Source organism: Andrographis paniculata, unplaced genomic scaffold (assembly GCF_009805555.1).
Source record: "Andrographis paniculata isolate CXL003 unplaced genomic scaffold, ASM980555v1 Contig77END, whole genome shotgun sequence".
In the NCBI taxonomy this organism is placed as follows: domain Eukaryota; kingdom Viridiplantae; phylum Streptophyta; class Magnoliopsida; order Lamiales; family Acanthaceae; genus Andrographis; species Andrographis paniculata.
Window position 1 is genome coordinate 2,063,645 of NW_026137614.1, and position 14,377 is coordinate 2,078,021.

Consider the following 14,377-nt stretch of genomic DNA (forward strand, 5'->3'; position numbering starts at 1 on the left):
AAAACCAAGTTGGTGGAGTTCCACAGACTTCATAGGTTCACTTAAATCTATCGTTGTGTGCGTTGAATTATGCAAGTTGACAACATTCCGTAATCTTGGTAAAAATTTATATTGTTAGGATCAATATTGGGAAGAAGTATATTATGAAAAGCATCTAACGAATTTCAGGTGTGTGGCTTGTTAGCGTATTTTGAAGGATTAACCGAAGAGGATGAAGTTTGTAATTGGGAAGAAGATGCAGCTGAGTGAGCCACGAACTCCAAGCAAAAAAAAAAAAGGTTGTGAACAATGCTCCATGCAGGGGGAGACTCGTGAGCAGTCACCTATAACACCAGCTAACACCTCTCATCAGGGTGTGCACGTTGACGTTGAGGGCTCAGATAAAGGGCCCAGCCATAATGAGTTGAATGGGCCTGCTGCGGTTGAGATGGAGCCGCCAATGGGGGTTAAGAAGGCTAAGGCCAACTGCAAGGATAATAACCAATGTCATCAGAGAATAAGGCAACATGAAGAGTCTCAGGCCTCAGCAAGACAAATTATCACTGCCAGTCTTATGGCTCTCAATTCGTCGCAAGCAGATAAGTGGTGTAAGATAAAGGAGATTGAAACAAGGAGAGAAAAGTTGATATAAGCAAAATAAAGTGAGCAGGTAACTCTGATATTTCATTTCATAATATACACAATAATTCAGCTTAAATTATATCATAGGACTCGTTTAACATTTATTCATTAACTTACCGATAAATGGAGTCCAACATTCGGCAAGGATGGTCAGAGAAATTATGCTACTGATGATGGAGATGGCAAAAATCGGTGAGAAAATGATTGTTTCTTTCCATAAGTTCGAGGAGTTGGATCCATCGAAGCTTGTAATTGAAGTATCAAAGAATGAGTACGCCATCAGAAGAAGAACAACTTGAGTACTACATGGATGCATGCAACGATATTTGGCAACCGTGATTGTACCATTTCATTGTAATTCAACATAATGAAATTGTAATCAAACCCCATTTATGTTGTTCAAGCGTAAAGGCGGCCATTGCAGCCATCAAGAAGCAAAAGAGCCAAACCCATGATATAGGTGAGTCTAGTGTTTCTCCAAGTGGAGGTAAAACGCATAACCTGATTGAAACCCTTGATAAAAGTAGTTTTTACTGCATCTTCAGTGGATTGGGTGGACTGGTGTTGAAATTCTCGATGTTGAACTATTTCTCGGAAAAATAGCCGTGATGCGTTAATGTTTTTTTTTTTTTTCGGGCATCTTGTACTATAATTGAGTTTGGATTCTTGACTTCATTGCTATATAGTTGGGTCTTAAAGGCATGGGAACACTAGTGTTTATTGAATATTTTTAATTGTTCACTACGACATGTTAAGAATTAATGCGTCTTTGAATGTATCTTCATTGTGTGAGAAGTGTGGCCCATTGCGGTGGTTGAACCGGGCAGCTGATAATAGTTTTCATGTTTTATGGTTTGCTTGAGTTGATGATGTTTCATGCAATGGTACGATATTTGTTTGAATGTATCTTGTTCAAGTTGGATATTGTAATACATGCCCGGTTATTGTTCATTACATTGTCTATGCTAGAAATAGAGCATTAAGTTCATAGATCGAAAACCACATGCAAAGGGTTTTTCTAAAAACCTTCGTAATGCAGAGACAAGACGCCGGAGATGCATGCAGTTGCAGCTACTAGAATGTGAACAACTTGAATGTTTGCAAGTCACGTTACCTTTGTTGACGAATATGATCGATGCTAGTGCACCAACGTAAAGGAGCTACAATTATCACGATCAAGAAGGGAGGCACAAAGAGTTATAGGTAGACTACCTATTCGAGATGCCTTGTTTCCCTGCATCATTTTTCCACCGGAGGTTTTGCATGCGTTGTGAGCTTTTTACTCGAATATTAGCTTATCTGTGAATAAAAATAAGTATTTCATGCAGAGGCCCGATTGCACAAACCGTCTAGGTCATTCTCCTTTACAAAAAATGATGGCCGCTATACGGGTGCTTGGGTATGGGTGTTGCTTTGATAGTGTAGACGACGTTATAAAGATTGGGGGTAGCTCAGTTCAAAGGGAAACAATGGAGTTTTGTGAAACGATCTTTCATATTTACAAAAATAGTATTTACGTGATCCGGAATGATAGGCTCACTTGATTGAATGCTTTGACGGTGGGATGCATGCCCGATTGCATGGAATGGTCAATATAATGGATGCTATGACTACCCTACGTTCATTTTGGAGGGTGTTGCATCGCATGATCTTTGGATATGACATGCATTTTCGGGATGCTTGGAACCAACAATGACGTAATTTTTTTAGACCACTCGTTGTTGTCCGATAAGTATATGAACGGGACAACACCACCCGTTGAGTACGAGGTGAATGGTTCAGTGTACAACCTTCCTTACTACTTAAAAGACATAATTTTTCCCAAACATGCTATCTTTATGCAAGCCATTAGAAATCCAGTTACAGCGAAAGAACGAGCATTTACAATGTTGTAGAAGGATTTTTGGAAGAACATTGAGAGAGCATTTGGCGTCTCTAGCAAAAATGGAGAGTACCATGCGTGCCAAAGAGACTCGAAAAACCGAAAGATCTTTTGGTTATGACGACGTTTATCATCCTACATAATATGGTGGTAGAATATGAATGTGGAGAAAACCTACCGGAGTGGGTGCCAGCTCACGACGAGGACCAAACTGATACATACAATTCACATTATGTTGAGAAAGTCCATATGCTAAATGGAATAAGAATGGGCAGACTCCATAATACAAGAACAAATCCGAGGCTACAAGAGGATCTGATCAATTACCAATGGATGATAAGTGGGGGTGAAGACATTCTTTAGAATATTGCTTGACGTGTTGTAGTTCGGTTATATTATTACCATATTCTAATTACTCAATGGACTTGCGTCATTTTATTGCGGTATATTGTATTATTCTCATTGAACTATTTTCCTGTGTGAATGAATTATTGGTTTGGACCAAAAATTATATGTGTAAATATATAACACCAGAGTACATGTGAACACGGCCATGTTCTACGTTTTATTGTGGCCAGTGTTGTGACACAGACACGGTCGTGGTGTGCTATATGGTAACGAATACAGACGTGTTCTTATTTTCTCACTGCCGTGTTTACAACCAAGGATAGTACCAGGGGTAAGACACAGCTGTTTTGTAGTCCGTTTCAAACAAACACGCCCGTGTTTGTTATCGACACCCCTATGTCGACTTTTCAGAATACTACCCAAGGGTAAGATACGGCCGTGTAATTTTCTATATTTCAGGACATGACCGTGTTTTTCATAACACACCCGTTTTGTATTTACATAATAGAGCCCTTAGGTTAAACACGCCTTGTGCCTTGGAGTCGTTTCACAAACACGGCCGTGTTACAATTGACACGGCCGTGTTCGTGAATCATACACTCAGCTTCACATAAGCATGCATGGCTATGGTAAAACAAACACGGCCATGTTAGGAAAATAGAATACTACCTGGGGTATAGACACAACCGTGTTAGTTGCGTGTTTAATAACACAACCATGTATATGGTTACACATCCGTGTTTGCATCAGATCTAGGTTTTTTATAAGTCGTAATTCAGTTATACACGGGCCACAAACCATAATTATTTCCTGTGTTCGGTTCTCTCGCGACTTAGGAGGTTATCAAATCGACGGTGGCGAATCAAGTAGCGGCATGGACGGCGGCGGTGTGTATGGTGGCGGGCAACATCTGTTGGCAATGTAGGAACTTTGCTTATTTTAACCGGGAAAAAAGGTATTCGCTATTGTTGTTAAAGTTTTCGCGGGAACTTTCTAGAATACTCCACGATGTCGTGCCTTTTGTTGATTGAAATCCTGAAATTGTGCCATAGCTTTGGGTTTGTTACATAATATATGTATGTTTTTGACATTTTTGTTTTTTTGTATGTTTTAGACATTTTTGTTGCCTTTCTTGGGAATGTGAGGGAATAATGATTTTTTTTACAAACCGAGTTAGGCCAGGCTTGTTATTTTATTGGAAAAAGGCAAAAGTACCCTACTATAATTTTCATTTGTTGTAGTTGATGAATTGTCCCATGGGATAGTGTAGGTTTTGTGTACTCCGTCGCGCGTATCATATTCTTACTTGTACATGCTTCGGGAGAAATCCTATATGCATGGTCTTAGCATAACTTATTAGTTTTGATTCTTTTCATTGCAACATTTTTTCTAGGAATGGCACTGAAGGGAAAAAAATAATTGAAAGGGAAAGGAGTTTCGGGGTCGTCAACTGGAAATATGGTTCCTAATGTAGTAACTTAATACCCGAACCAAAGCAGGGAGAATAATATGAGCGATTGAAAAATAAGGTCTTCTTGATGAGCAAGCACATTGATAGCAAGGTCTTGGAGGTCTTAGACATTGAAGTGGACATTGAACAATTGATATCGGTTGGGGCATGAAGTCATTTTTTTTTGAAATTATTGAGCCGAGTTATAAGTGTTTGACATTGGAGTTTATGTCCATGTTGACGCACGAATCCATAAAATAATACTATAAAGAGTCAAGGAGCTTGGAGTTTTCACTAAGATTCAAGATGTTTTCGATTTCATTAGATGACTTTGTTGCCATATTGGGTTTGTATGATAGGGAGTTTGTCACTACGCGGTGTTTAATCAGATGGAGCACACCACTTTTGGTCTTAGATTAGCACAGATCAATTTCAAAATCCAACATGTTCAAGGGAATCAACCCTACGGTCTGCACCTATGTGGTACATTCATTACATTTTAGCGTATACATTATATGGTCGAAAAGAGAGCACGGGTGTAGTCTCTTCGCACAATTTGTGTTACCTTTGGAGCAGGCATGCTCGTTTACCTAGACACTTAGGATACATGCTTGCAAGATTCCTTATTCATCAGGTTGAGGATAAATGATTGGGAGCCATTTCGGTTGGGCCTTATGTCACACGTTTGGCGAAGGGTCTTGGAGTGTTTAGTCAAGACCTGGAATACCCTTGTAGTCTTATGATGCCTTGTGGTTCCGCACCCTGCAGTCTATGAGTATGGTTATGAAGGTTAAGACACAAGGAGGACATGAGCGATGTGTTTTGGTGGGTAGGGCTAATGACAAAATGGATGAGAATGATCCTGCCATTGGTGGCCACGTTGATTAGAAGATTGACCAAGGGGCTGGGCACCGTCAAGCTCATGGCCGCGATCTTCATAGGGGCTCGGGCGAGGAGTCCTCCGTCGACCATTTACATATGGATATAGCCGGTTTGACGTTATGGCGTAAGAAATTAGAACGTCATTTGCAAGCCTCTACCATATTTCTCTATCCCTTACCCCCCGGTGCAACCTTCTACTGCAGTTGCACCGGTGGATGATATTACGGCGGAAGGGAATCTTTGTTCTGGAAAGCTCGATCCGAATGTTTTGATTGATGACAAAAAAAACTTATCTAAATGATAGATGTTAGTTTTTGTTCATGCTATGCGAACTCTATTTTATGTAATGTTGACATTTCGCTTTAATGTAAAGTGTGTGGTTTTCAATTCACGAACTTAAGCTCTATTTCTAGCATAGACAATTTCATGAACCGTAACCATGCATGTCTTACAATATCTTATTCGAACAAGATACATTCAGACAAATAGCAAATCACCGTAAGAAACAAATTTGTATTCAAGACTATTCTAGAGTACATTGGATGCGGAATACACCCTAAACCCAGGCTGCATTTCTTACGTAGTCGACTTTAAAATAGAAAAGTAGAAACAATTCACGAAAATTTAAGTTGCTAGAGGATAATCAAAGGGTAGAGGGTATCTGCGTATCTACTAGACACAATCTGATTCTCGGTGATGATCACTCTGGATGAAAGCATTTGCTTAACAGTCGAATGTACTTAGAAATTTCATTATAATAGGATAGAAAGGGATAGTGTTATTCTTCCCATTACCTTGTCTATTTTTTCTGTGTTGATCATTTTGCTTTATTTCCCCAAAGCAAGATCAGTGAGTATGTGTTCCATGTATGATCACCAACTGCAACACAACGTGACCAATCTGAAGCAATTCATGACAACAAGTTGTTAAGGCAGAAGACATAACATGGGTAATGAATAGTTTCATGACGTGATATGTAATTATGTAACATTAAAACGGAGATGCTGATCATTGTCTATGTCTTCTTTCCTACCATCTATCAGAAGCACATCTACCAGCTCATATTCCACGAAAAAAAAATCACTAACTAACGAGTTACTAACCTAGGCAGATGACTATAAAACCCAACATTGACCTCCGGATGTTTGAAACAAACTTCTTGTTTGCTCGTTGTCTTTTCCCTTCACACACCCCTTGGACAAAAACAATAACTGGGGGTTTAATCCGAGCAACCATTAACGTCGCCATAACATTGAAAACAACTATGATAGTGGTAACAACATTAGACATTAAACCCATGAATATGTTCATAGAAAATATTAAATCTACATCGATAGACACTAAATAGTAGCAAACACCCTTGGTACAATGTAAACAATGACTTAATGGCCACGCCGACAAACTAAGGCTACAACATTAGACTAGATAGATGTTTCAGTCAAAATAAAAACACACAAATAAGGATCATTGTAGAAATTACAATATTCGCAACCATAATGTATTCATGCATCGTGTGAGTTGTTGTCTGCCTTTTCTCCGGCCTGCATGGATAGAAACAACAATCATTAGGCCTCCCGCCACGCCTCGATGTGGCACTAGACTCCCCATAATGAAATAATGTTTCTCTCTTTTGATCACATTCACAGTCGGATGTTCAGTGTCAATGTCTTCCCATCCTAGCCAATTACCACACATATGACAATGGTAGTACCATCTGCTTGAATTTTTAACACTCCTAGACCAATTTAAAGAACCTTATATTCCACACACACTCCAGGGTCTCATTTTTTTAGTGTGGATGCTTATTCTCCTGCTATAGCCAAAAATAATTTGTAGATTATTGAATTTCACCACCATAGTCCACTAACACTTATTGGTGAATTAAAATATATTCCATATTTTTTCATTGACATAATCTAATGAGAAAAGTAAGAATATGTTCAAGTAAAATTGTGAGCAACACTAGTCTCTCTTCTTGCATACTTCTTGTTTGAAACGAAACTACTTTTAGAGAAATAAGAGATTACTTAAATTATATATGCAATTATATGCATTGAAACCCATCAATTAAAAATAAAAACATAACCAATCAAAATTCGAATATTCCCAATCTCCAACGAATGTGGTGTTTTAACTCGAAAAGATTTTATTTTACAAAAAAATTGGGATGACTTAAACTAAGGAATATGTGCAAAGATATGCCCCGAAATCCTTCCACAAAAGTATTATTACAAACAGACGCCAAAAGAAGAACGAGAAAATGCCATAATGATGAACCAATTTTGTAACTATTTGGTGTGAGGATTTTGTCTTTGAAAATGGGAAGCTTCAAGAATATGGAGGAATCACTAACCAAAACGGGGGAAACACCAAGTCACTCACTGGAAATTAAAATGCGTGGCTGATCCTGGGTCTCCATCTCTGATGTCGACGACGTGCGAAGAGCCCTAGGACTTACAGGATAAGGTTTGGTGATGAGGAAGATGGGAAGAGTTTTGATTTTATTTAATTAAAACAAAACTCATGCGATGGGCCTGCGAAAAAGGCTATTTTGAGTTTTCTCACTCCCATTCGTCCATTTATTGCAAAGTAGGCTTATCACCTCATTCATTAGGCTTGACACATAACTCACTCGAGGCTAAATTGCAAAGGGCCATTGCAACCGCTCTTAGGGATGTACAAACCTTGTGTTGGTTGTCTATATTTTATATATGGAATAAATCAGGCCAACCCTAGACCCGAGCTAGAGAGATGCCTGCCCAGACCAATATAATAAAGGGCCAATTATATATTTATGTTATATATATATAGAATTTATTTGATATATGTAAAATATTATGGGAAATAACAAAAAATCTCCATGTGTTTGCGAGATTTTCTGAAAACCCCTCAAATTTTAAAATTTCATTTTATCTACATGTGGTTTGAAAAATATTGCACACTCACCCGTCCCTACAAAATTGGACTGACAATGTTAATTATTTACATACCTTGACTATTATACATGTCAAATTGCTGAATCAGTGATATGATTCTACAGAAAACCACATAAAAAACCTAATTTACAAATCAAGAACATTGGCGTATCCATAAAATTCCTAAATCACGTATAAAGTCTAGTTATGAAATAAATAGATTTAAATTCAAATTAGAAATAAAAAAAAATTAATCGTAACTATTGAATTTTACCATAAATTTCCAAACATTGAAAAATAAAATCAAACACAAGGAGAAAGAGAAATCTCACAACCAACACTTAGCACGATACAAATTAAACAAAAAAAATGATTATAGAATACAAGAATGCATGACATGACTCCCCGAGCAGGGAGATGTTGTCGGAGTTGGTGGAGATCACAGAAAGCTTTTCCTTGACGACCTAGCGCATGACAGCCTTGGGCAAACCGAGTAGAATAAAAAAAAAGAAAATCGAACCGATCATCAACCGGTGCTACGAAAACTACTTCACCGGCTCCAACGATGTTGAAAATTGGACCTCTGCGGATTTCCATTACGCATTTTCCAGACAGTCGAGTAAATAATTAATTACTTTAATAATTAAATTGATGATTTCTTCAGCCTTGAGATAAAAATTGACAGCTAGATAAAGCTCGTTGTTAAAAAGGTTGGTGTCCTCCGTCAAGGTGACGACGATATCGTATAATTTTCCGGCTTTATATTAGAGTCGGAAGCAATTTTTTCCAAGTAACCATCGATCAAGTATTAAGGCTACATATCCGGCTCCAACATTCTCATCTTCACCTTCAATTTTACCATTAAGCTCGCTTCGATGTTCTCATTAATAGATCCTTATCCATAGACTGGAAAAAGCGACGACTCAGGAAAGAGGAAGAGGGTGAAGAAGATGAAAGTGTTTTATTAATACGAATAGGGTATTTTTGTAATTTCATTCATAATTATGTATAATTTAGTGATATCACTCTCAGTTAAGTGCGTGTTAACAATCTCCGTTAAGTGTTAACAAAAGTGGTATTTTTTGTAACATTTTCCAAACTACAAATAGGTAAAATAAAATTTTAGAACCAAGGAGAGTAGCAAATCTTGCAAACCACATGGGAATATGTTGTTATTTTTCCAATATTATGAGATAGTTTGGTGTTGTTAAGAAGCCGAATTGAGCCGAACATAATTTAAAAGCTTGTGTAGAAAAGATAATATAACAATCAACAACCAGGTAGATTGATGTAGACTGGAAATCAAGCCGAGTCGAGGATACCCTCTGCCCGCAAGACAAATTATGTCCCTTTAGTGCATTCGGTAATGACGTTTTGTCCCCAAAGGTAATGACGATGATAGAAGCTTTCCAGAAGGCTGTAAAGGCTTTCTGGAATATAGCCGGAAAATTTTCCGGGAATGCTATCGGAGAGAGAGGAGTATAGGAGATGAGTGAATGTTGTTGGTTGATGTATTTTGAGAAGGAATGGGGAGACCCTTTATATAGACGTCTCCACTGGACCACAATGGTATATGATTAATTACAACTATAATTACAGCATTAATTACTGATGTAATTGATGTTTTAATTTATGTTAATTTAAAATCTTCCATTTGAGAGAGTCGTATGTTATGCTAATTTCAAACATTCCATTTGGGATGATCGTAATTTATGTTAATTTCAAATCTTTTATTTGAGATTTTCGTAATTTATGCTAATTTAAAACCTTCCAATTGAGATTATAATTGATATATCCATTGGATAAATTTTTATTCGAGTAATCTAGCGACTTAGCCATACACCGGGGTTTAACTTTGGGCTTCACAATTTGATTTGTTTTAAGACAGACAAAAATAGCCAAATATTAATCAAGCCTCATATCCAATATATATAAATAAATATTTAATCCAAATTAATCATTGTAATTTTACTCATCGATTAATCAGTTTTGTAGATTTTGAATTTAAGTTTTAAAAATTAAATTTTATCGATTAAATAATTAATCGATTATCCAACAATCTCCCACATGAGTGGAAATACCCGTAAAATGACAGAGGCACAACTCAGTTCAAGAGAGACATTAACATATAAGGATATGTAGCTTGTAACTTTCAACATTCCATAGTCAACACTAAAGAGTGTACTGGTAGCCCAGTTGACATGTGCATTAAAATATTCTACCTTAGCGTACACTAAGTCAATAGTATTGACGTCTCGCTATCTCAATTTCATTTTTTTATCACATTTTGATATGTTTCAGCCATGGATCATCTCTTTGGATTCATAAGTATTTCTTTTAAAATGGCCCACACTTCACACTTATATAGGTAATCATATCTTAAAATATCCACCTCAAACGTATGGCTTGATCCTGGTCTTTTGACCGAGTACGTAAGCAACTCCTTTGAGTGCAGCAAAAAAAAAAACTCATACTTTTAGGATTATTAAGATTTTTTTACTCAAACCTCACCCTTTTTGCACTTCTTAACACTCGTTGCTTTTTCAAGGAATGGAGATCAGTGTTTATGCCCAACTTTTACAACTTAGTTTTTCCATTGAACCAAAACTTGGGATCTTCAAGAGATTTTTTTGAGTTACCACTGTAATTATCTTGAACTTGTTAATTTCAAGCTCATCCCCAAAAATATGTATATTTGTTCATTTTGTAACAATTTGATTAGCAGATCCGCTAGGTTTTCTATTGACTTTACATAGTCAATGGTCAAAACCCTACTTGTGATCAAATGTCTCACAATGTTATATCTACGCCGGATATGTCTGGGTTTACAATTGTAAATTCCAGTCTTTGCTCTTGCTATTGCAATTTGGCTATCATAGTGAATCATCACTAGAGGTACTAATTTGGTCAAATATGGAAAATACCATCTAAGAAGTTCCTAAGTAATTCAGCTTCTTCACCAGGTTGAGTCAAAGGGATGAACTGCAATTCGATAGTGGATTGTGCAATACACGTCTATTTTATAGATTTCCATGAAATAACTTCATCTCCGATAGTTAATACATATCCATTTGTAGACAACAAGATTCTTGTATCAGATATCCAATTAGCATCACAATATTCTTCAAGTACTAGAGGATATCTCGTATAGTATATGCCAAAGTCAAGAATAAATTTCAAATAACTCTAAGACTCTCATTAGAGTTTTCTAGTCTTCGTGATTATAATTGTTAGTGTACCAACTTAGCTTGTTTATAGGGCAAGCTAGATCAGGGCTTGTACAATTTATTAAGTACATAAGATTTTCAATTATTTTGGCATACTCTTCTTGAGATACAGGGTCTCCCCTATTCTTGCTCAAGTGCACATTGAGATCCATTGAAATCTTTGTCGGAGTGTTATCAAAGACATTAAAATTTCTTAGTACTTTTTCCACGTAATGGGATTAAAACAAAGCCATTTTCATGTCTTAGCATTCATTCTGAGAATAACATTGGCTACTCACATGTCATTTATGTCAAAATTTCAACTCAACATGCATTTGACCTTATTAATCAAGTTAACATCTTTAACCATGATTAGTAAATTATCTACATATAAATAGACTACTATAAATCCGGAAGTTATTTCTTTAATACACACATTTGTCACATTCATTGATTTTGAAACAATTTGATAATATACCATTATCAAATTTCAAATGTCATTGCAAAGATATTTGTTTTAGATCATAAATAAACTTTATCAGTTTACACACATTTTTTTTGGCCTTTAAAATAAAATATATCTGGTTGTTCCATATATACTTCTTATTCCGATTCACCATTTAAGAAGGTATTCGTCACATTCATTTGGTGAATCTCAAGATTGTTCAAAGATGCAATCGAGAGAAGCACTTAAATAGATATTATCCTCGTCACTGGTGAATAAGTATTGAAGAAATCAAATACGTTGTTTTGTATATAATCTTTCATTACTAAACGGGTTTTATATTTATCAATAGAGTCATTTACACCCTAAACGTTTACAACCTTCAGGTAGATCAAATGACCCAAGTGTTAGGACTAGACAATGCTTCCTTTATCGAATTTGGTTCATTACCCAACATGTACGTAACAAAATCCGGACCAAATTTTTTCTCGATCAAAACTATTAGTCATTCGCCTATTTCCACTTTGTAGTACTTCATCTACTGGTTTTGAGGTAAGTTGGAAGAAGAGAATGAAGAATAATGCAACTAAATTTGGGAGCATCAAACGGAATCAAGTATAGGGGAATACAAAGCTACTCCAACGGGCTCAAAAAAAGCAAAAGCTAACACCAGTATGAAGGGTATAGAAAACATCTTGTTCCCAAAAAGTTATCTTGGTTTTCCATTCCACCGCAAGAGGTGATTTGATGAGGCATTTCTTGAAGGAAAAAAATATATGTACAAAAATATTGGATTTTCTTAGAATTCTAATCCATCCAAACAATTTTTTTTAGGGAGGGGGGGAGGATCTGTGATACAAAGGTATTCTGCCAGATTTTGGAAAAATTACAAAGAAATTGAGGTGGTGGAAATGACAGTTAAACTGCCAAAAATGATTGTCAAGATGGTAGGTAATGGAAGTTAAATTGATGGATCCAGCCCAAGATAAATTTTACATGGAAAAAGAAAATTTGGAGGAAAAACCTAAGGTGATCAAGATCCAAAGAGAATGGCGCCGGACCAATAGACATTGAGTGCGTATAGGGTCCATTTTGTGAGAATAGAAGTAGAATGAATGTGATGGGGTGTACGGATTCTAAAAAGAAGAGGGTGAAGGTTATGAGTGTTACTAGGAAGCGGGGTAGTAGATCATTGAATAAGTTTGGAAGTTATGGGAGTTACCAAGTGGTGGATCATTGAAGAGCTTGGAGGTTATGAAAGTTGTGAAGTAGTGAGAATGATCTAATGATGTCTAATAATGATGAAAGTTATGGGCACTTATTGAGTGCAATTAAGAATTTTAATGAGAAAATAGATGAAAGTTCTGGTCATTACTAAGGTAGTCTTCTAGACTTAGCTAAGCACACAAAAAACTAATATTTTCTAGAAAGAGAAAGTTTAGAGAGAAAAAAAAAGACTTAACGAGAAATAGTGGAGAAATATGAGAGCTTGGTGATTTATAATTGAGGGGTGGAGGTGTTATTATAGGCTAAGGAGCTGATGACTCCAAATATGAGCATATTCTTAACTTGACAAAATTGTGTATTACTTGAATTTCTGTATAAAAACCATCACAATAACTTGTTAATGGCATACTTTATTGAACTATATCGTTTGGCATGATCCAAAGTTCGTTTGTTGAGATTATTAACGATTTTTTCCCCTTTAAGCGGTATTTTGGTGCCAGAAAAGTTAAGGCAGACGCCACAAGCGACAACCACCACCGCTCGCAAGCGACGGTTACATCACCTAGAAAAGACTAAGGCAAAAGAGACAAGCGGTAGCTTCCACCACTCGCAAACGACAGTCTCTCCTGCTCGCAAGTGACGGCCCAGACGCCCACCGCTGCAGAATGACAGCAGATATTGACTAAGTGTTCCCACTACAGTGGTACAACTATTCCATTACCATCCAGCCCAAGCAAGCCTAGCTGCGCTGATGTCCTCCAGCCCTCCGGCAAGCGAGGAAGATCTGAGCCCTTACAATCTTCTACAAGCGAAGCGGGCACCCTAGGAGATATGGTCAGCAACTGCTTCAACAGAATAACTGTCATCAACCGCCTAACTGCCTAGCGGTTGAAACTGCCTTGTAACTGCTTGCAACCGTTCCTTTTCACCTACTATAAATAGGGCCAGATATCTGTATGTAAATATAAGATTGGAGTATTGTAGCGATTAATATCCTGCGCATTCTAGCTGGTTTCCTGTTCTTCGAGAGCTCCAACCCTGTAAGGGAGTTCTCCACAGAAATGGCCAATGGAGTAGGGATTTTCCTTCTCCCTTGGCCAAGACTTTACCGCTTACTTAGGGTATCTTACTGCTTTCAATTACAGCTTTGTAGAATTAAGAATTCCAGCTTTATTAGTAAGTAATGAAATATCATTCAGTTCTTCATCTCTATTTCTTTCACATTTTCTTCACACTTATATATACCTTGATTTTTAAAGAATTTTATTTCACTGGTTTAGAGCATAAGAAGAATTGATTATCTAAGCCTTGTCTTTTGCCAAAAGCGTTTTTAAGGTAGTTCAATGTAGTTAAGTATGCGGGAGCTTGTCGATATGCTTAACTACTGTTTTAAATTCAATT

At 36.9% G+C, this 14,377-nt stretch overlaps 1 long non-coding RNA gene across 1 annotated transcript; it reads right to left on the bottom strand.

Annotated features, from left to right (window-relative positions):
- Positions 1-5,695: 5,695 nt before the first annotated feature.
- On the bottom strand, positions 5,696-7,705 carry LOC127239218 (uncharacterized). The gene is made up of 4 exons (XR_007836104.1): positions 7,537-7,705; positions 6,664-6,724; positions 6,287-6,376; positions 5,696-6,083 (listed from the first exon to the last, which is right to left on the bottom strand). It is a non-coding gene; the product is annotated as an uncharacterized LOC127239218 (long non-coding RNA).
- Positions 7,706-14,377: the final 6,672 nt, after the last annotated feature.